Source organism: Amblyomma mixtum, chromosome 3 (genome assembly GCF_055824585.1).
Source record: "Amblyomma mixtum isolate Tamu chromosome 3, ASM5582458v1, whole genome shotgun sequence".
Classification (NCBI taxonomy): domain Eukaryota; kingdom Metazoa; phylum Arthropoda; class Arachnida; order Ixodida; family Ixodidae; genus Amblyomma; species Amblyomma mixtum.
This window is the reverse complement of record NC_143014.1, coordinates 18,339,276-18,362,548: the sequence shown is the minus strand read 5'-3', so window position 1 is coordinate 18,362,548 and position 23,273 is coordinate 18,339,276. Positions and strand designations below refer to the sequence as shown.

The 23,273-nt window shown below is 44.7% G+C and overlaps 2 long non-coding RNA genes across 3 annotated transcripts in view; one reads left to right on the top strand and one right to left on the bottom strand.

Annotated features, from left to right (window-relative positions):
- LOC149349366 (uncharacterized) overlaps positions 1-23,273 on the top strand; it is an 85,325-nt gene that overhangs the window by 18,770 nt on the left and 43,282 nt on the right. The gene's annotated exons all lie outside the window — the stretch shown is intronic.
- Positions 12,386-22,009, bottom strand: LOC149349368 (uncharacterized). Of its 2 annotated transcripts, none has more exons than XR_016290049.1 (3): positions 21,506-22,009; positions 15,187-15,263; positions 12,386-12,545 (listed from the first exon to the last, which is right to left on the bottom strand). It is a non-coding gene; the product is annotated as an uncharacterized LOC149349368 (long non-coding RNA). The 2 variants fall into 2 exon arrangements; XR_016290050.1 differs by having other exon boundaries at positions 15,200-15,263; positions 21,506-22,007.

Genomic DNA, 23,273 nt, shown 5'->3' with positions numbered 1-23,273 from the left:
CTTCCATCTGCCATGTTTAATAAAACCACTTATTATTGACTGCAACAGCAAATAAACTAACGCCCTGCGTTGATAAACATATGAGTCATGGCCTCAGTGATCAGGGCCACTTGCTAAACCTGCCTGAACATTGTTGCGTCGCCCAATCTTAGGGGCCATGAATGAGCATTGTGAACCCCACCACACAAATGAACGCCGTCACGAAACAAACCTCTATCTCATGCAGACCAGTACCAGCAAAATGCTGTGCGGTGTTGGAGTGAACCCTGTTTTTAAAACGGTCATCAAAGAAAACTATGCTGTGCCTGATTCAAGCTTCATGCCCATTATACAGAAACTATTCGAGAACAAAAAAGCATGTTCGAACTGTTTCACACAATTTTGGATGTGTACTATTGAAGTCGTTCAGAGTATTGAATAACATGATGATTCGCTATTACAAGTTTTTAAACGCTCGCTCACCCATAGTTTTATGGTACTATAGCATCACCACTGTTTCACCTAGCAACAGGCATGGGCAGTATTGAAGATACATGTATTTTCTATACTATTTTATCTATCGGTATTAGGTATCGCTTGCCAAAAATGAAAGAATCGGAGTATCCGTATCGAAAACATATTTTTACTCTACCGTGCATTTTGAAGATACAGTGAACGAAGGCACATTAATGAAGGCAGTGATAGCACAGTGGTAGAGCATCTGCCTTGTGTGCAAGACGACCGGGTTCGAATCTCGGTGTTACGCAATTCTCCACCGAGGAGTGCACCGAGCTTATGTGGCCATTGGATGACCAGGTGGGCCCCCAAGACATCGCCGTGTCGGACCAACTGACCCCGCAACAGGTGAAGGAACTGCTACGCCTTACGTTAACCTATCGGGATGTCTTCCCGGAGAGGCCAGGCTTCACGACATGGGCTGAATGCTCTTTGCCGACGACGACGAATAAGCCCATCTATGTGAAGCAATATCCACTACCTCATGCCGTCCAGCAAGCAAACGAGAAGGAGGTGTCGAGCATGATACAGATGGGAGTGATTGAAAAATCGCAGTCCCCGCATCACGCCCCGGTCGTTTTGGTTAAGAAACCGGACGGTGGCTACCAGTTTTGTGTGGATTTCCGGCGACTAAATGATGTGCTGGTAGCAGGCGCGGAACCTATTCCTCGCGCGGACTGCCTAATCGCCGAAGTTGGGGTAAAAAAGTAGTTTTCTAAGATGGACTTATCAAAAGGATATTGGCAAGTGCCTCTGGAAGAGGAGTCAAAAGAAAAGACCGCCTTTTCAACACCCAGTGGACATTACCAGTTCAAAAACATGCCATTTGGCATCAAAACGGCACTGGCAGTATTCGCAAAACTAATGAGGAGAGTGCTGGAAGGAATTGACAATGTCTACCACTATTATGACGACATTTTGGTAGCGACGGAAAGCTGGCAGGACCACGTGACGGCACTCAACCTTGTTCTAGAACGAATACGGGCAGCCGGGATGACGATCCATCCGAAGAAGTGTCACATGGGTTATGAGGAACTTTCTTTCCTCGGACACACCATCGGACAGAGCAGCCTGGGTCCAATGAAGGCCATTTTGGACAAGATCCGCGATGCTCCGAGGCCGACGACCAAGAGCCAAGTTCGAGCGTTTTTGGGACTGTTGGGTTACTACTGGGAGTTTATACCAAGCTATGCCACCGTGGCGGATCCCTTGACGGACCTGACTAAGAAGCTAATGCCTATTTCAAGAAATGCTTCGGCGCGGCAGACAAGGACAAAACGTAGAATAACACCACAGAGCGCCAACTAACAACTGATTTTATTGGAACCCGCGTCAACGAATATATGCTTTGCGCTCATCAATGACAACAGAAAAAAGATAGCATGCAGTGAAGACAGCATCAGGCAAAAAATGATCAGCACCCATGGCACGTGTGGCACACGCGTAGGTCGTCATGCCCCAAATCTAATCACTCTGATAGGAAATCTAATTCTCTCTTGAGAAGCGTCACAGATGGATTGCTCACGCATGTGTTTGTCCCCGAACGAAGGATGACTGCTGCTTCAAACACATTCGGGGACAAACACATCTGTGACGCTTCTCAAGAGAAAATTAGAATTCCTATCAGAGTGATTAGATTTGGGGCATGACGACGTACGCGTGTGCCACACGTGCCATGGGTGCTGATCATTTTTTGCCTGATGCTGTCTTCACTGCATGCTATCTTTTTTCTGTTGTCATTGATGAGCGCAAAGCATATATTCGTTGACGCGGGTTCCAATAAAATCAGTTGTTAGTTGGCGCTCTGTGGTGTTATTCTACGTTTTGTCCTTGTCTGCCGCGCCGAAGCATTTCTTGAAATATGTATGACCAACTGGCCTACAAAACAACCCTTCTAAGCTAATGCCTAACACAGTTAAGAGGGGGGACTGGGAGCAACACGCCTTCATAGAACTGAAACGGCTTCTCGCGGAGCCACCCATCCTACAGGTGGCTGATTTCCAAAAAGATTTCATGCTTCGCACAGATGCCTCCGACCAGGGTATGGGGGCAGTGCTGCTCCAGAGCAAGGAGGGGGTGCTGCACCCCGTCGCCTACGCAAGTAGGAAGCTGCTACAGAGAGAGCGAGTCTACTCAGCAGTCGAGAAGGAAGGTCTCGCAATCGTTTGGGTCATCAAGCGATTCAATTTTTTTTTTTGTATGGGCGAAAGTTCACCCTCCAAACCGATCACCAACCACTCAAGTACATCCGTGAGGCTCAGTTCACGAATTCACGACTGCTCCGTTGGGCTCTCTTGCTGCAAGAGTATGACTTCACGGTCGAGAACATATGTGCAAAAGATAATGTCGGCGCTGATTACCTCAGCCGGGTTTCAGAGAGGACATAGTAGTAGCGCTAAAAAACAAGGACGACAGGGTAGACGAAGACAACACAGGCGCTAGACATCAACTGACTTTATTCTCGAGAACAACAACGAATTTATAGGCGACAATCAGGAGCAAAAAAATCAACAATTGAATCGCATGCGTGACAGCACTTCCCGACACAGGAACCTCAAATCTTTAGTACACAGATAAACATTTGGTTTGCTCACACACGATTGCCTTTCCATGTGAATGAGAAAGGCTTCCAATACCTCCCGCTCTTTCTGATCTGCATTGACATATATCACACGTGTCTGCTCAAACAACGGGCTGCGTGTTTTTTCATCATGCTTACATAGTTTGCAATGTGCCGCCAAGTGTCCAGGGCCTGATATAGCAGCTTCCAGATTCTTGTGCTCCATGAAGCGAACATTGATACAACGGCCAGTTTGGCCGATGTAGCACTTCCCGCAAGATAGTGGTATCCGATAGACCACATTGGTCCTGCAGGCCATAAACGGCTTCCCATGCTTGATGGGGCATGGCAGTTTTCCGTTGCAGTCATCATTCACAACTCTGCAAAGTTGCAAATTTTCCAGAGTTTGTTGGGTGCAGTAAGCACTACCCTGATATTGCCTTTCAAGGCCACCTTTTTTAAGGCGGTGCGTAAGCTGGTGAACATAGGGCAGTGCCACACATCTAGCCCATTCGTGAGCTTGTCGCTCAGTCGTCAGCTTATGGTCCCCAGCTTTTATCTTGTATATCAGACTCTCGGCGACTGATGCCACCAGTTCCACAGGAAAAACCTGCCTTAGTCAACCGACCCGCCTGCTTTTCAACGCCCTCCAGCATCTTGTGCGAGCAAGACTTTTCTAGAGCTGCAAGAAGGCATGTCTTAGCAATACCTCTTTTAACCAATTTGGAGTGGGCCGAATCAAAATTCCTTTTTTGGACCTTGGCTGGTACATGTGGCAAACGTGTGATTCACCAAAGAAAAAAAGAACATCAAGAAACTGTAGGCTACCATTATTTTGAAGTTCATGGGTAAAACTCAGAGCTCCGTTACAGACTTAAAAAGATCTAGAGTATGGTGGATTAGATCCTCATTTCTGTGGTCTTCACGTTTTGCTACCACAAGAAAATCGTCTACATATCTAAGAATTCGTAAAATCTTGTTGTCATTGAGGCGCGCTTCAATGCGTTTGTCCAAACTTGCTAAAAACAGTTCACAAAGCACCGGGGCGATGCACGAGCCTATGCAGACACCCTCGCGCTGAACAAATTTCCCGCCCTCAAAATTAACAGAGGTACTAGAAAGATAAAATTCTAAAAGCAATAAAAAATTTTCCAGAGAGACTCCTACGTCATTTTGAAAGCCTACAGTGCCTTTAGTTTCTATGCTCTCCTTCACTGTGATTAAAATATCTTTTTGGGGAATTGAGTAGAAAAGATTTTCAATGTCAATCGAGAATGCCCGCATAGACCCAAAACACAGATCTTCTTGTGAGAAAAATTCAATTACTTTCTTCGAATTAGCCGCCCTAAATGGGTCGATAACCGGAAGGAGCTTCAAATATTTTTGAAGGAACCTGGAAAGGGCACCTTGCCAAGATCCTACTTCCGTGACAATCGCGCGCAGGGGAACATCTGGCTTGTGTGTTTTTGCCAAAAAGAATACCATCAGCCCATCTTTTCCAGCCTCTTTTATACTTTTTTTTGAGATTAGGTAGGTTCATCTTATCACAGAGCGCAAGAGCACGCTTCCTGATCCCAGCACCTGTCGACTGCGTTTGGACAAAACTCTTCGAAATTGCCTGATTCGCCTTGTCTAAGTAGAATGTTTTTGGCATAACCACAAACCCGCCTTCCTTGTCCGATACTAGTAACCTTAGTTCGTTAGATTTCAAGTAATTAACAGCAGCTTTTACATTGATATTTGACCTTCCGGAATGCAATTCATGCCTTAGAAGACAATCAGCACCTTCAGACGTGCAACGTCCCTTCTCCTCTTCATCAGTCAAGTTCGTGATCTTTTTAACCATTGAAACCAGGCCGGTTGCCGTCTCTCTGGGCTCTGTGCTTAGGCCCGAGACACAGAACACTCTTAACGTCCTCAGGAAGATTACACCCTCCAAGACACCTGAGAGTCCCGCGATCTGCGTTGAACTTTCCCGTCGTATTCTTCCATGTGCACAGCTTTTGTAGGCTGGCTTTCCAAAGGAACTCAGTCACATGCATGACTTGCCTGTTCCATGTCCTGAACACTGCATCTCCGCCTTCCTGGTTAGTAGCAGAGGTGGCAGTGAATAGACGCAGGCTGAACTGCAGATGGCAAACCTGCCTCCAGAGCTCTGAACGCTGAATCTTGATGATCCTCTTGGCATGCCGCATGGACGGAAGGCTCGGCAAAAACAAAGCTTGGATTTCTAGCGGTACCAAACCATTATTGAGCGAAAAGCTGAGGGTCCTTGCACGGCAGGTCGTCACAGCGATTAAATTGATGATATGAACAGGAAGATTGACACACAAAGAAGGGAAGACAGGGCCCAATGAACTAGAAAGTAAGGCATTTAAGGCAGAAAGCTGGGCTAGTTTGTGTTTGGATTGAGAGGACATAGTGGTAGCGCTAAAAACAGGGACGACAGGGTAGACGAAGACAACACAGGCGCTAGACATCAACTGACTTTATTCTCGAGAACAACAACGAATTTATAGGTGACAATCAGGAGCGAAAAAATCAACAATTGAATCGCATGCGTGACGGCACTTCCCGATACAGGAACCTCAAATCTTTAGTACACAGATAAACATTTGGTTTGCTCACACACGATTGCCTTTCCATGTGTATGAGAAAGGCTTCCAATGCCTCCCGCTCTTTCTGATCTGCATTGACATATATCACACGTGTCTGCTCAAACAAAGGGCTACATGTTTTTTTCAGAGCCCAGCGCTCGCCAACAAGTTGATGTTGATCTCTAAGGATCAAGATGTTTTCGCTTTAATTGTGTATGGAGTCAGTTTTTCAATGTGTGTCTACATCAGGGTGTCGAACCGGAACTGAACCGGAACCCGAAACCGGAACCGAACCCGAATTTTTGCCCGGAACTGGAACCGAACCGAACCCAAACTTTTTTCGCCATCTTGGAACTGAACCCGAACCGGAACGAATCAGAGGAACCGTTCCGAACCGGTTCGGGACTAGGTTCAGCCGCACATTTTGTGCAACACGGGATACTTTTTTTTCCGTTTTTCAGACCAAATGGCATGTGCCAGCGCGCAGATTTACCCACCGAAAACTGTCGGCGCTATGGAGAGCGAAAATGGCATCCAGTCGAAATGGCATCCAATTTAACAACAAAACTGAAAGAAGTCTCGAGTATAGAAAGAAAGCTAACTGGCGTTTCCGCAATGTGCTTTTGGTAATTCGAAAGTATTTTACTGCAGATTGATGTGGAATGTTGGATTTTTAATTCGAAAGTATTTTACTGCAGATTGATGTGGAATGTTGGATTTTATAGTGTCCCCCTTTTACATGCTTACGTACAGCTGTACACGAATTGCTAGCACTGCTTTAACTCGTAAAGCACTGAGTGAGAATGGCTTCCCTTTTTCCCTTTCTTTGTTTGGAGTACCATAAATATGTGAAGCATAGGCGCAATGACCCAGTCACATTGTGCAACATTTACCTTCAGAGGCATTCCTTGTCTCAGACAGCAGATAATGAATGAGACCTCTCACGATGGCTCAGTGGCTGTGGTGCTCGGCTACTAATGCCAAGGTCGCGAGTTCGATACTGGTGGCGAGGTCGCATTTTGATAGCGGCGAAATGCAAAAATGCGCGTGTGCTGTGCGATGTGAGTGCACTCTGAGGAACCCCAGCTGGTCTACGCTAATCTGGAGTCCTCCACTACAGCGTTCCTGATAGACTCCGCTCCGCTTTGACGGGTTAGAACACACATAATACTATTATTACAAGACAAAGAAATATACATATGTGTTTCTTTTTAAAGAATCAGAACATTCTTCGTTGCACGCGATGGAAATAAGCAATGAAAGGCGGGTATGTAGCAGCAGTACGATACTTCGAAAAAAAATGAGTGATTACACAGAGGCAATGCGGACATACATGGGCTCGCTGGGATGTGATAAACGCCTAGAAATGTGCTACTGAAATGAAATGTAACCGCAATGAAGCGATTTTGTGTTATGACGATGCATGGAAATTGTTTTGCTTATATATAAAAAAAAAAAAATGCCAATCGCTAGCGGGCAGCTTCGTCACGCTGTTCTCGGACTGCTGTATCTTGAATTCTGTGACGGGCGGCTTAAATCTGCCTCTCGCTGCCAAAACATGTGGGAAGCCAACAATAGCCGAAACCAAGGAGCATAGGGGATGTACTTTTTAAAAAATAATTTGTGGTGTTCATCAATAGGAGCTTAGAGTAATTATTTTTAAAGATAATTGATTAAACTGAAAAAAACACATGCCACCAGTAGGATCCGTACCCTTGACCTCCTGATTTTTTTCTTTATTACATGGAAATAGTGCCAAAAAGGAAAATCGGAACATGCTCATGCCACAAAACACCAGGCTGTGTAATACGAGCTCACCATACCCCTCCAGCACGTCCCCACCTCCCTAAACATAAAATGTGTGATAGGCACACCCTTGCATAGATAGGGGAGCCAGCAAGGCAGCCCTTCCAGGGCAACATATAGTCCCCGCATCAAAGCGCACTGCTCACGAAACAAAGGTTTCGATGACAGCGGTGATTCGGCGTGGCGGTCCATCATGCGGCTCTTCCAGAGACTAAACAGTCCCATCAACATAATTATATCACACGGCACAACATTTTTTCTCCGCAGGCAAAAAACTGGTACTTATCTGTGTGATTTCAATGTCCTTCTGAAGTGTACGTTCGCCGTAATTATGTCCCAGAAGAGCGTAGCATCATTGAACAGAATAAAAAAAATGGTCAATGGTCTTTGGCGCATTGCACAGGCGGCAATTCAGCATCCATGGCACAAACATCTCCTCAGCATTAAGTCATGCCTTGAGAGGCAGCGTCTATGTGTGCACTATAGAGAAGAATGTTTTTGCAGCAGTAGAAATACATCTACATTCGCTTAACACGTTTTATAACACTGGTGTTAAGGAACTCCAGAAAAGTTTGCCGATACAATAGTACAGGAAAAAAATACCCTGTAAGTACCTGAGTCGTCTGCCTTCTGGAGAGGCTATACAGGTAGTCTAAAGAAAAGCGCACAGTGAGGAAATTTAAGGTGTCCGCTACTTCCTTGCTGCGGCGACGCCTGTCTAGTCGTTTTGGCTTTCAGAGATACTTATGTGTAGTGCAACCGAGATGGTTCACCAGTGCCACCCTCGTCAATAGCAGCGGACGTAATGCGTCTTCTTTTATCGATAGTGCCACATAAAAAACGTGGTCGAACGGTGAGGGCGGAAGCTGGGCGAGAACCCTCGCTTCGGGTTGTTTGTGTTGGTTCACAAGCAAGCGAATGGGTGACTGAGCGGCGCGTTCGTCTCAGGGAAAATTTCGAACTTCTTGGAGCCGCGTCGCTCACCACCGCGACGACTCAAAAACAAGTTTTTGCTCTGCGGAGGCAGGATTCGCTAGCATTTTCGTATGCATATGCAAGAGGCTTCATGTTTGTTGGCGTTCTTTTGTGGGACGCTTTGCGACGGCACAAGTGCAGCATTCCATCTCAGGTAGATCGGTTGCAGGTAGATGGGCCATTTTAGACCATAGCTCTTATGCGCGCGTACCCGCGTTGTAGTCGGCGTAGTCAGAGTAACCGGTTGTCCAAGTAGAGCAGACCGAATTAAACGTCACCTGGAAGGTGGCTGCCACGGGCCCGGAAGACCCCAAGAGTGGCTATAGCAGCGTAATACGCCGCATGCCAGGTGGTGTGTGATGAGTTGTGCTTAAACTTCGCATTACCGACAATTGCAACCGTCGGTCAATTTTTTGCCAGTCAGTGCACGCGTGTGCATACACATGCATGGACGCGCGTGCACGCACACACACATACACACGGAAATTTTTGAGAAAGAAGACTAAACTGCTAACGCAGTAAAGAAAACCAACTACAATACTCTAACCCTGAGTGGGAATCGAGCCAGTGGCGGCGGGCGCAACAGAGAAGCTTCGTTCACTGATGCCTTAGGCTACTCGGCCATGTTCGAAGATTCTTTTTATTGTTGCCGCATGGAATATCAGGAACCTCCCTGGCCTCGTCTTGCCTTGGTCGAATTCCGCGACCTCAGCATACGGCCTCATGCCACTATCACTCCCTTACTCTGCCCGCACATAAAAATTCCTGAAGGTGCACATGTCAAAAAAGGGCGATCAGTCACGAGGTTGAACTTTCGCAGCATATACGTTCTGAGCTAAAATGAACTGTTCTCTGAACAGTGACCTCGCTGAAAGTGGAGATTGTGCGTGTTTATCAAGCATACAGCTTCTTCACACGCTAAGCAGTCTTATTAACAGGAAACGTTCACACGGAATTCTGGTGTCCTTCATTACTGGCACAAATCTTATAGTGTAAGGCATGACCTCAATGTCCTTTTTAAGAGACTACTGAAGTGAGCTATGTCTCAAACGAACATAGCATCACAAATAATTTCGTTGTTCAAAAGTTCATCATTGCTTTCAGATGTAGCAATTCGCTGATCACGGCACAGATGTCCCCTTGGCCCGATGGCATGTTCTACGACGTTTGAAGTCTAAGAAAGGTTTTTGGGGCCTGTTGAATGTACATCCTCTGAACTCGCATTAATACAAGGCCGCCAAGAAAGGCTAGGTAAGGCTGCACTTGGAGGAAGTAATGACCGATCAGAATCTTTCTCAGCTGCCTTCTGGAGAAGCCGTACAGGTATTCTAAGGAAAAGCGAGAATTTAGGAAATCGAATGTGTCAGCACAAAATTCCCTCACGACTATGTACATTATAAATGAGCATTTAGTCACCTAATAAGCACAGCTGCCAGGAAGTGGTGGTTTTCGGTTTCGAAAAATAAAAATCATGAAACAGGTTAGTGGACAAAAACTGCACGAGAGACTCACCAGACTGTATCAAGGTAGCATGAAATTTTGCCCACGCATGGGCACCCTTTAAAAGCGCCCCAGAGAAGTCACAAAAATTCGATTTAACGAATTTACAGCCTTCCTCTCGCAATGCACCAATTGCAACATTAATTGTCACAATGCAACGTCGCATCGAAGAGGTCGCAAGTTTGTGTCTGTACAGGCACGACGTGCCCTCAACCAATGCCAGCCTGCTTTTTTATCATATTCTTTTCATCAGAGCAAGAGATGGCGACTACATCTGCATAGGCCAAAATCTTAATTTTACAGTTTAGTAGAGAGAAGCCATGAGTAGCTGTGTTTTCGAAGAAACTGAAGGTGGTCGAGATATATAACACCAGTAACAAAGGCGATGTAGAACAGGTGATGCAATTAAAATATTTTAAAGCTATTTAGATGCATGCTGCAGGTGTGTCAGAGTGGGGGAGGGGATGACTGGCAAGCCGTTTTTGGGGTGACAGAAAGATGTCTTGGCTGTATATACCTGCAAATACAAGGGAACCTCAGCTCATAGTGGGCACATGCAGTGGTCCTGACGGCGCCCGCGTAAGCACTTTGCGCCGGAGAAATTCCCGATTGACACGAGCTTCAAGAGAGACCTATTACTCACCTGACGGGGACTCCGAAACTGCTGAAGCTGAAAGGTTTTGTGGATGAAAAATCCATCACCTTTCTTTTTATGTATTTCATCCGGTAGAGTCTAGTATACATAGCCGGTGTACACAATTCTGAGTTCATTTGATTTCGCGGCTCTTGTGTAAGTTTAAATATTTTTGCCGCGGACAGTAAAACATCTCGCATAGAGTAAATTTTGCAGTGCTGTTTTATATGCTGATATCACAAAGAAAAGTAAACAGCAAAACAAGGTCGAATAAAAACCTACGTTCAGAATTTTTTATAGTCTGAACCCGTTTGAGCCGGTTCGACGCGATCCGGAGCGGTTCGAACCGGAACGAAATGTCGCTCCGGAGCCGAACCCAGAACTGAACCCGAAAGGCGTGAACCCGAACCTGAACCGAACCCAAAAAAATTCCGGTTCGACACCCTGGTCTACATATTACTTGTGCGCGCCTGTATTCTGCAGTATTATCTCAGTGTGTTTATGCTTGCATTTCGCAGTATTATCTTAGTGTGTCTGTGCTACGATTTCAGTAGAATGTTCTTGCGTCGCATACAGCGAAGCATGCGCGACAATCCACTTCCGCCATTTGGGCCAATCAGTTGCCACCGACTGGAATTTCGAAAAAAATATGCGCAAAACAGACAACACAGGAGAAAGACAGATGAAACAAATGCAACTTTGCAGCTGTTTATCCACTTAGGAAGCGAGTGAATATATAGGCAAAAAGGCAAGAGCAGGCTTCAACAAGCTGGCTATCCTACTTTGTTGATAAGCTCAGTTGCCAAAGTGTTACTGAAAAAGGTGAAAAAATAAAAGTGCAATAACAGTGCAGAAAACGATGTTACCAAACAGAAAACTAAACCTGTGATAATTGCTTATATTCATAAGATGGCACGCAATCTGAAACATGTTGAGGCAAAGTTTAAAGTTCCTGTAGTTTTTTCCACCTCTAAGAAGCTGTTCTCCTTGCGTGGCAAAATGGATCTCAACAAACCGAAAAAAGCAGAATGCCAGAAAAAGCATGTGACGTTGTTTGTAAAATGTGCAGTGGCCATAGTTTATCAGATCCTGCCGACGTGTGGAAATCATACATTGGCCGAACGGGCTGATGTATTAATGATCGCTTTGCTGACCATAATCGAGCGTTAAAGAACGGCACGGGTACTCTCTTACCACATCATTGTAAAGCCTGCGGGGAAAAAGAAGAGAAAAAATTTCAGGCGAAGCTGAAGGAAACAAAAATCCTAAGCAGGGGCAAAGACACCACAGCCCGTGAACTTATAGAAGCGTTCAACATCAACAAAGGCAGAAATGATTATGTAAGCACGCCCTCACTTACAAATTACAAAAAAGAAAGTGTCTCTTCAGATACGTGCTGAGACACGTTTGTTCTAGAGCCATCTGTTATCTTTTTATTTCTACTTGTGCCCATGTGTGGGTCCCTTTCTGCTCTTGCCTTTTTGCCTATATATTCACTCGCTTCCTAGGTGAATAAACAGTTGCACTTGTTTCGTCTGTCTTCCTCCTGCATTGTCTGTTTTGCACGTCAGTTTTCAAAACCATGCACCAACTTAGCCCCCTAACATGTATTACCGAATGGGATGTTTTTGAATGAGCCGCAAGTTGGAATACAGGTCCTCGCTGATGGCCCTGAGGCATATTGTGCTTGCTTATGTCTTTATTTTTTTTTACTCTTTCAGCTCTTAATCTTTTGCTCAACCTTGAGTGCACCTCGGCAAGCTTACAAGAGGAGGTCTAAAATTTGCGGCCTTTAGTTGATGGAACGAAAGACAAGGGTTGTACCAAAAGAGTCTATTCATTCAAACATTTCTCAACATACTTTTCACTGATGTCAGTGCGTTTCTTCTTGTAACAGATTTATTTTTCCTAATATGCTTTGAAATCATTCCTTTGTAGCTTTTGCAGTTCACTGTTCCCAGTGGCAGTGGTCTCATTTCTGGAAATAAACAGTGGTCCTAGATGAATCTTCATCCCAAAGATGGTGTTGGAGCTCGAAAAGTTAATAGGTGGGCCTGAGACCACAGTGAAAATGGTTCTTTCAAGGAAGTTGCCGTTGTCTTTGTACCATCTCCACTTTTTTTTCATATTTATAGTCAGTATGTGTATTTGGAAAAGCACCATGAAGCAGTTATGCTTCAAAAACGACATAGAATCGCCACTCTAAGCTTGACAAGACAGAAAATTCATGCAGCAAAATGTGCTGCCAAAGTCCACAGAAATTTGGACCTCCTCACATAAATGGCATCAAAAACATAGGCTTACTCGTTACCTGCCTGCAACTTTCTTGACGTTGTGAGAAACATAATGCAGGTAAGGCATGGAACACACTCGCTTCCTCTCTTCATTGCTCTTCAAATGGTGTGTGTGTGTGTGTGTGTAGTTCTAATTTCTCCTCCTTCCTTCCTCCTTGCTTTTTCCAAGTTTTTTTTTTTTTTTCAAGGACTATATAGCCACCAAATCTTTTCTTGCATGTTGTCTTGTTTGAAATGATGCGTTGGACATTAGTATATATGGATCACCCCGTATATATCAGGGCCGCTAAATAATTTACAATCGAATTTCATCTTGGTGCTGTTTCGGTTCCAGCGGCTAGGAGATGGGATGGTTGTGACATCAAAGGTCGGCGTACGCCACATGCGGCATAGAAAAAAAAACTGCAGTATAATTGCTTCTTCTTTGTTTCCATTAACTACTACAATACTAAAACCAGCCTGTCTCAAGAGCGATAGTGACTACAAATGAAGAAGCAGTGACCTATATTGACCTTTGATGTCAACATGAGAAATGAGAAAATAAATTGAATTTTAAATTATTTAGCAGTCGTAGCTAAATACCATGTGGTGATCCATGTATTCTAATATCTTGTGCTTCACTACAGAGAAAACAATATGCAACTAAAACTAGGTGTCATTTCCAAAAGTGAGTGACAGTATGACATTCACTGCGCCCTCCCTTTATCCTTGTTTTCACCATGTTAAGACCTTGTTCACAATACATTATTCTTTTCATGCAGTTCAGATGATAGTAACTGCATGAAGCTTATGTATGTAATAAGGTACACTACTTGTGCAATATATGAAACAACTCGGACTGGAACCTACAAAATGTGCTAACTTCTGTCATGAGCATGTTTGCAATTCATAACGGTGGGAGAAAGCTAAGCTAGCAGCACAAGCGGCCACTTCAGTAAGAATGAAGCAATTAATGACCTCACTGACACCGCGCCTGGCGTCGTCGTTTTTTGAAATTCATATAATTTCGTATATGCAGAATTGCTAGCGAAATTAGCAGAGCTCAAAATGGGACTAAGTTTGTCCAGTGTTACACTATGTGTATGACCCTTTTAATTGTTGAGAACTGGAAGTGATTTCCTCACTAAATTCCCTTGAGATATAGTTTCATGCACCTACATTTCGAGCAATCTATCTCGAGTCAACATAGTACACTGAAACTGGGTGCAACACTAATGAGGTGTATATTTCAGTGTTTGCCATTCAGCAACTTTGTACACCATAGCTGTCTGGAATATGAAATTGCACATATGAAAGATGGACAAGCTTATTATTAATCATTATACAACCTCACTTACACAGCTTTAGGCTGGATATCTAAAAGCAATCTTTGTACAACGTGCAGTTATGAGCAGGTTTTATTGCTCTCTCAATGCATAGCAATCGCGAACTTCATGTTAACTGTAAATTATTTGAAGAGAATGTGCACTTTTGAAAGTAATTTTAAAGTGCCCTGAAAAATTTCAGGTCCCAAATGAAATCTGCATAACTACACACAACTTCAGCTTCAGTTATCACCGGACAACCAACTGATCTTAAAAGGGAAGCCGCCGCTATGGCTCAGTGGTTATAATGCTCAGCTTCTGACCCGAAAGACGTGGGTTCGATCTTGGCAGTGGCAGTCGCATTTTGATGGAGGCGAAATGCTAGAGACCCATGTACTGTGTGATGTCAGTGCACTTAAAGGAACCCCAGGTAGTCAATATTATCTGGAGCCCTCTATTACAGTGCCCCTCATAGCTTAAGGCAATTTTTAACGTTACACCCCATAAATCAAACAACACTGAGGATAAATTAAAGTTGCCCAGCTTTTCGACGGATTATGATAGTCTAATGACAAAGGAACTGCTGTCACCGAAAACTGAGCATTAATAAGATGGAAAACGCCAAAAGACGAACTACAAGTGTTGTCATTACCAGCTGATTTTGCAAGCAAACTGCGTGCGTAAGCACCAAATTTTGGGCGTGGATTGCAAAGGATAAGCTACACTGCCATTCACTTCAAAACAGCGGTAACCCGACCTTCTCAGTTCGGATATCATGAGTTTGACTCATGGGGCGGGGAAATTTTTAAATTCAAATTTCTCAGCCATAATTAGCGTTTGCCGGACAAACTTCAGCATACCCCCCCAAAAAAAACGCGAAAATACCAGGAGATTCTAAAACATTTGCATGATTGAATAAGATGAAAATAGCCCAAGTTGTGGAAAGTGGAGATAGTGGCTTCACCCCGACAATGCACCAGCACACAAAGCTGCGTGTGTGTGAACCAAAAAACAGCATTACCTAGAATATTTACCTGTACCATTCACCATTCACAACTTCTTTCTGTTCCCCTCAAAGAAGAAAGTCCACAGGGTAAACTGCTCGTGGTCGTGGAAGAGGTAGAGAGAGAAAAAAAGGCACAGTCATTGAAAGACCCCACTTGTTGCAAGAATTTCTGGACTGCTTCAAAAAAGTGAAAAACAAATTTCAGACCAGAGCATTGGAGCAAATGGGCATTACCTTGAAGGAGATTAAATGTGGGGCACCGCAAAATAATTACACAAGTTTTTTATACAAAATCTCCCGTCATAATACAAGATGTTTAGTTCATTTCGGCCATACACTTGCTCACAGTATGAATGACGATTTTGTGACATAGGTGACAGGATGCACAACAAAGGCAGCACTAAAAAAAAAAAGGATATCTCCACATGTGGCCCACCAAATCATAATTTACACATTTGTGAAATCATGCGTAAAGTTAAGTGATGTATTTTATGCAGTCTTCGTGGTGCAAAATGCTACTTATTCAAGTGTGAGTTCCTCAACTATGGCAGCTGCTGTACAATGTTGAGCAAGTGGGAAAATAAATGTGAGAGTAAGCTGTTACACTTTGGTAGAGAAATATAAAATGAATATGGTTTTCAAGAATAGTCTTCTGGCGGGCTAGTTGGTTCTTTTCGTTCATGGTTAAACTGCGCGAAGGAAACAAGGACAGAGACAGAAACACACGTACACACTGAGCGCAGAACTTCCAACTTTTATTCGAAAAAGGCTTCGGGCATTAGCTTTTATACGCACTAAACAACCACCACATGACACAGCCGGGATAAAAACCGATAAGTATTGACAGTAACGTGTCCATGATGCGCCGACCCGCCAGAGCGCCAATCTAAACTATACCAGTGTGTGCAAGCTTATGCACCATTGATACCTAGATACAAGGAAAAAGAAAAGGGAGACTGGAAGATTAAGATCCTAAAAGTGAAGATAAAACGAATACCACCAAAGAGGTCATCAACAAAACGCTGTATTACTAGCGCAACCTACTCAGCAATGGGATGAGACGCGGAACAACAGTAAAAACAATTAACGATGAAGGTGCAAGGCCACTAAAACACGTAGGCTGAAAAGAACTAAGAAAAACACACGAGAGGCTAAAACTGTGAAACTGAGAGTGAAAGATGGAGACAACGAACAACAAAGGTAAAGGCGACGCGAGCAATGAAAAGGCGACACCAGGCTAAAATCTATGAAGGATGGCAAAAAAACAAACAACAAGAGTAAAGGTGCAGGGTTAAAATGGACGGTTTAAAGTGTTGCCTTCTAAAAACGAGATTTCTTTATCAGAAAGCATAATGGACGGTGTGCTCACACAATTCTTCGAATTCTTTGCGATTAGGAAGGCCTCTATTATCTCCCTTTCCGTTTTGGTTCTAGCCGTAGCGGGGAACTCTGTGCTTTCGAGAAACGGTTGACAATCACTTTTCTCGCACTTCTTACAATGTAAAGCTAAATTTCCTCCTGAGTTGGTAGAAAGATTGCGAACATGTTCAGCCGCCCTCTCATTAAAACATCGCCCAGTTTGTCCGATGTACATCTTTCCACAGGATAATGGCACCTGATAAATAACTTCTCTGGCACAATCAGTGTACTCAAGGCTGTGATTTGAGGTGCATCTTTGCTGCCTATCGTCTCGGTTCATGAATGCACACAGTTTAGATAGCTTGCACGGCGCCGCAAACACGAGTTGGACACCGTATCTTCCTGCTACTTTCTTTAAATTGTGAGACACTCGGTGCAGGTAAGGCATGACACACACTGGTTTTCGGTCTTTGTTCGTTTGGCGGTTCGCATTCTTCATCCTCTGTAGCAGACTCTCACAAACACAGGCTATCAGTTGCGGCGGATACCCGGCAGCATACAACCTCTCAGTCTGACGGTTAAGACTTGAACTCATTCTGTGTTCACATGATTTTTCTAGGGCTGAACGGCAGGCAAGGTGAACAATCGCTCTTTTAACTAACTTTGAATGCGCACTGTCAAAGGGTAGTAACTGCTTGTTCATTCTGGGGTTGTAGGACCAACAGATGTGTGAGGGCGTAAATTCCAGACTAATATCCAGAAACTGGATTTGGTTGCCTTTAGGCAATTCATGTGTAAAATTAAGCCCTTTTCCTTCACGCTTGAAAACATTAAGGATAGTACTAACTGACTGAGGCAGACTACAGTTAGAAGAAAGGTTTAACATCACAAGATAATCATCCACGTAGCGAAAAATGCGCACAATGCTTTGGTCGGAGAGACAACTTTTTAAGCGCTGGTCCAAAGAAGAGAGAAAAATACTACATAAAACAGGTGCCACAGACGACCCTATGCAAATACCACTTTTCTGAATGTAAAACTGTCCTTTGTGGCAAATCGCAGTCGACGCAAGGTAAAATTTCAACAGTTCAAGAAATTGTTCCAAAGACATGCTAACAGCGTTGCGGAAGCTGACTTCACCGTATTCTTCTACTTGCTGTTTGAGTGCTGCAAACAAGGCTTCATGCGGAATAGAGTAGAACAGGTCTTCTATGTCTATCGAGAACGCCGTGGTGGCAGAGGTAATGTCACCTAGAGTGGCAAGAAATTCCTTCGAGCTCTTCACTAAAAACGGGTCCGGTCCCACTACTTCGTTTAGGTGCTTCTTTAGAAAATCCCCTACCATTCGCTGCCAACTGTCCTTCTCTGACACAATGACGCGAAGAGGGCAATTCACCTTGTGGGTTTTTCCTGTGAAGAAAACCTGAAGGAACCCCTTTTGCTCTTTCTTGACGTCCTTGGCCATTGATTCGAGCTGTACCTTCCTGAGAAGCTTCCTGGCAGCCCTCTTTTGTCTTTCTTCACAAAATTCTATCGGCCGGAAGTTCTTCGTTAGTGCCTGCAAAGCCTTTTCCTTTATCTTGGTTTGTTGTGCCTGCAGCACAACAAACCAAGATAAAGGACGTGTTATCGGCGACGGAGTTGACAGCCTCATCCGTACTGTAAGTGAACAGCCACCTAAGAACCCCCCTTTAAAAAAAATTGTGAACCACTTGAAAGACAACGACCTCACAGTCATCCAAGCCGACAAAGAAGGCGGCTTCGTTGTTATGCCTGTTGGAATGTATGACGAAAAGGCTTTGCAGGCACTAACGAAGAACTTCCGGCCGATAGAATTTTGTGAAGAAAGACAAAAGAGGGCTGCCAGGAAGCTTCTCAGGAAGGTACAGCTCGAATCAATGGCCAAGGACGTCAAGAAAGAGCAAAAGGGGTTCCTTCAGGTTTTCTTCACAGGAAAAACCCACAAGGTGAATTGCCCTCTTCGCGTCATTGTGTCAGAGAAGGACAGTTGGCAGCGAATGGTAGGGGATTTTCTAAAGAAGCACCTAAACGAAGTAGTGGGACCGGACCCGTTTTTAGTGAAGAGCTCGAAGGAATTTCTTGCCACTCTAGGTGACATTACCTCTGCCACCACGGCGTTCTCGATAGACATAGAAGACCTGTTCTACTCTATTCCGCATGAAGCCTTGTTTGCAGCACTCAAACAGCAAGTAGAAGAATACGGTGAAGTCAGCTTCCGCAACGCTGTTAGCATGTCTTTGGAACAATTTCTTGAACTGTTGAAATTTTACCTTGCGTCGACTGCGATTTGCCACAAAGGACAGTTTTACATTCAGAAAAGTGGTATTTGCATAGGGTCGTCTGTGGCACCTGTTTTATGTAGTATTTTTCTCTCTTCTTTGGACCAGCGCTTAAAAAGTTGTCTCTCCGACCAAAGCATTGTGCGCATTTTTCGCTACGTGGATGATTATCTTGTGATGTTAAACCTTTCTTCTAACTGTAGTCTGCCTCAGTCAGTTAGTACTATCCTTAATGTTTTCAAGCGTGAAGGAAAAGGGCTTAATTTTACACATGAATTGCCTAAAGGCAACCAAATCCAGTTTCTGGATATTAGTCTGGAATTTACGCCCTCACACATCTGTTGGTCCTACAACCCCAGAATGAACAAGCAGTTACTACCCTTTGACAGTGCGCATTCAAAGTTAGTTAAAAGAGCGATTGTTCACCTTGCCTGCCGTTCAGCCCTAGAAAAATCATGTGAACACAGAATGAGTTCAAGTCTTAACCGTCAGACTGAGAGGTTGTATGCTGCCGGGTATCCGCCGCAACTGATAGCCTGTGTTTGTGAGAGTCTGCTACAGAGGATGAAGAATGCGAACCGCCAAACGAACAAAGACCGAAAACCAGTGTGTGTCATGCCTTACCTGCACCGAGTGTCTCACAATTTAAAGAAAGTAGCAGGAAGATACGGTGTCCAACTCGTGTTTGCGGCGCCGTGCAAGCTATCTAAACTGTGTGCATTCATGAACCGAGACGATAGGCAGCAAAGATGCACCTCAAATCACAGCCTTGAGTACACTGATTGTGCCAGAGAAGTTATTTATCAGGTGCCATTATCCTGTGGAAAGATGTACATCGGACAAACTGGGCGATGTTTTAATGAGAGGGCGGCTGAACATGTTCGCAATCTTTCTACCAACTCAGGAGGAAATTTAGCTTTACATTGTAAGAAGTGCGAGAAAAGTGATTGTCAACCGTTTCTCGAAAGCACAGAGTTCCCCGCTACGGCTAGAACCAAAACGGAAAGGGAGATAATAGAGGCCTTCCTAATCGCAAAGAATTCGAAGAATTGTGTGAGCACACCGTCCATTATGCTTTCTGATAAAGAAATCTCGTTTTTAGAAGGCAACACTTTAAACCGTCCATTTTAACCCTGCACCTTTACTCTTGTTGTTTGTTTTTTTGCCATCCTTCATAGATTTTAGCCTGGTGTCGCCTTTTCATTGCTCGCGTCGCCTTTACCTTTGTTGTTCGTTGTCTCCATCTTTCACTCTCAGTTTCACAGTTTTAGCCTCTCGTGTGTTTTTCTTAGTTCTTTTCAGCCTACGTGTTTTAGTGGCCTTGCACCTTCATCGTTAATTGTTATTACTGTTGTTCCGCGTCTCATCCCATTGCTGAGTAGGTTGCGCTAGTAATACAGCGTTTTGTTGATGACCTCTTTGGTGGTATTCGTTTTATCTTCACTTTTAGGATCTTAATCTTCCAGTCTCCCTTTTCTTTTTCCTTGTATCTAGGTATCAATGGTGCATAAGCTTGCACACACTGGTATAGTTTAGATTGGCGCTCTGGCGGGTCGGCGCATCATGGACACGTTACTGTCAATACTTATCGGTTTTTATCCCGGCTGTGTCATGTGGTGGTTGTTTAGTGCGTATAAAAGCTAATGCCCGAAGCCTTTTTCGAATAAAAGTTGGAAGTTCTGCGCTCAGTGTGTACGTGTGTTTCTGTCTCTGTCCTTGTTTCCTTCGCGCAGTTTAACCATGAACGAATATGGTTTTATTTTCCTGCATTAAAGGGACACTGAGGAGAAATTGAAGTTGGCTTGTATCGACAGAATACCAGCTCCTGATTACAAAAACGCCACTCATACTGACAACTAAGCTCTTATAACATAGAATAGAAAAGAGCAAGAACCAAAATACAGGTATCGCCGCCACAGGCCAAACTCGCAAGTACAAGCGTGATAACGTCATAGGACCAAACAGTGTTGCTAGAACCAATGGTTCTAGAAACACTAGAACACGAGAAGCCACGAATCACTGAGGCGCAGCCACTGCATGCGCAAAACTCCTTGACGTCGCCAGATGGCGCCACGTATCCGGCAGCTACGCGCGCGCCTGCAGCATCGGGACCAATCAGCGCCTGCTCACCGGCGGTAGGCGGGCTCCCGGTATTCCTCTAACGGTAACAAGGTACACGGTATGCCAAAGGTGTCTATTTGCTAGAACTTCGTTGGCGACTTCGAGAATGGGATCCATCGTAACGCTGGCAAAACGCCGGTGCAAACGTAAACGAAGCGACGGTAGCGACGGCCGCAATAGCTAGCCGATAGATGCCTTCAACGTGCGGCCGGCGGTAGCTTTCTTTTCGGCTGTTCCTAGGCCGCACTGCTGGCCGTTAGAAATCACGGAGTCTGCGTTACGTCATGTTTCACGTCACTTAGTCCTGTTTCGTCATAAGAGGATCCCAAGTTTGAATCAGAGCGGCGGGGAAAAATTTTTCAACTTCGAATCCAAATTTCTTAGAAATAAATGCATCTTTCGCTGCCGGCCAAGTGGCAACAAAGCCATGAAATGCCGAACTATCGGATTTTGCTTTAAAAAAAAATATTAATAGAGCTCTCCTCACTGTCCCTTTAAACTTATCCCAAGCGGCAGACATCGTTGCTTCTCAAATAGTATGTAAAATTACTCACCGGCGTTAAAATAGATTGCCTGCGTTATTGAAAATCACGAAAAGCTGCCATCGAAAAGCATGAAAGCGAATAAATTAGACGTCGTTGCTTCTGAACTGGTGGGCGCCGATACGCCCTAAGCTTATCCAAACGGCAGACATCGTTGCTCCTGATAATCACCGCCTCAACAGCGTTAAATAAATTTACCTGCGTTGTCGAAAAGCACGAAAACCCGAAGGCGACGGGGCGCCGCCATTTGCAATTCCCAGCGTCGCATTTTTTCCAAAGTTGTCGTGGCAACAGCTGCTTCGCCCGCGCGTTGGCATAGACAACATCGGCGCGTCATAGTTGTTATGGCAACAGTTGCTCCGCGCTCGCGTTGGTATGGGCAACATTGCGTTTGCCTGCAGTTGGTTGGTTGCCTGCATCAACGTTAGTTCCATTAACGTTGGGTGCGTTCCAATTCTCTAGACGTCCAACAAGCCGTCTAGTGTGACGTCTAGGAAGCCGTCTACATGTCTACATATTGGAACGTGTCTACTTCACGCGCCGCCTTGCGGCATATAAACTGAACTAACGTTTGCGAATAGTTGCACCTCTATGTTCTTTAAAATGCTTAATAAAACAAGTTAAAAACGCTCTGTTAGTAGTTTGCTAGTTCTTTTTTTTTTTGCAATAATGGTGCGTTCATCGCTACCGCTTCAGCAGACTATCTCACCTGCATAGCAGACGATCTCACCCGCACGATTTCCTCTCGCGCGATTCACAAATATAATCGTAGGTCCACAAAGACGGCTTTATTTGCCGCCAGTTCCTATAAAAATCAACTTAACGGAATTACTGACACTTGAAAGATGGTGCGTCTCCGGGCCTCCAGTGCCCGCCAAGAGCACGGCTCACTCAGCTCCGACTGCACCAGCTGCTCCGCCATCTTTAGACAGGAAGTAATGGTGTCTTCGGCTGACGGCACTCGTGGAGTTTTCTACGCACTCGTGCGGTGCCCCACGTTCGGCTGGATGCCACTCGTGCAGTGCCGTACATTCGGGTGGGACGAGCACGACACGCGTGCGCGCCACCGCGCCACCGTGGAGACCGACGGTGGAGCGCGGCGCAATCCCGTCGTGCAGTGCGCGCTAGCAGACGACGCTGTTCACTCTCGTTGGTTGACGCCGCATCGACGAAGAGGAAAAACGGACGAAGCATTACAAGTAGGCACATTTTAAAGAAATGTTGAAATCATAGCAGCTGCAATGCAGTTATTCGCGCTGCAATCACGCAGCCACCGGCCGGCGAGCCATGTGCCTTCCGTTATGAGGAAATTAAAGGTTTGTCAATATTTTGGTCTTGCAAGTTCTGCCTTATCTGTTGCATCGAACGGCATATGCTGTTCATCCGGCATGCGTGCACTTTATAACATCGTACTTTTTGCCAACGTATGCGCAGGTTAAAGGATATCAATAAAGCGACAATGTGGGGCGCTTAGTGGATTGAGACTCACTTGCTGATATTTTCGGAAGTTACTCTAGCTGAAAGGGTCAGTCTACTCACCGAGATGAGTGTATAAATAATGGCATATTCTGGTAGTTGGCACCCTATAACATCAATAACGAGGGGTCTGCGCCTGGTATAGGCAGGAATTTATATTTTATTTCGGCGTTAAAAGTCGCGTAAAAAGCATGGTGGCGACCCCAAACGTTCATTTTGTTCAAGAAAGTGGTAGTCTTTTTTTGTAGAAGCATAAGTGAATATACTACGTACCATTTGTATGCCCCAATGTCAGAGAAACGCA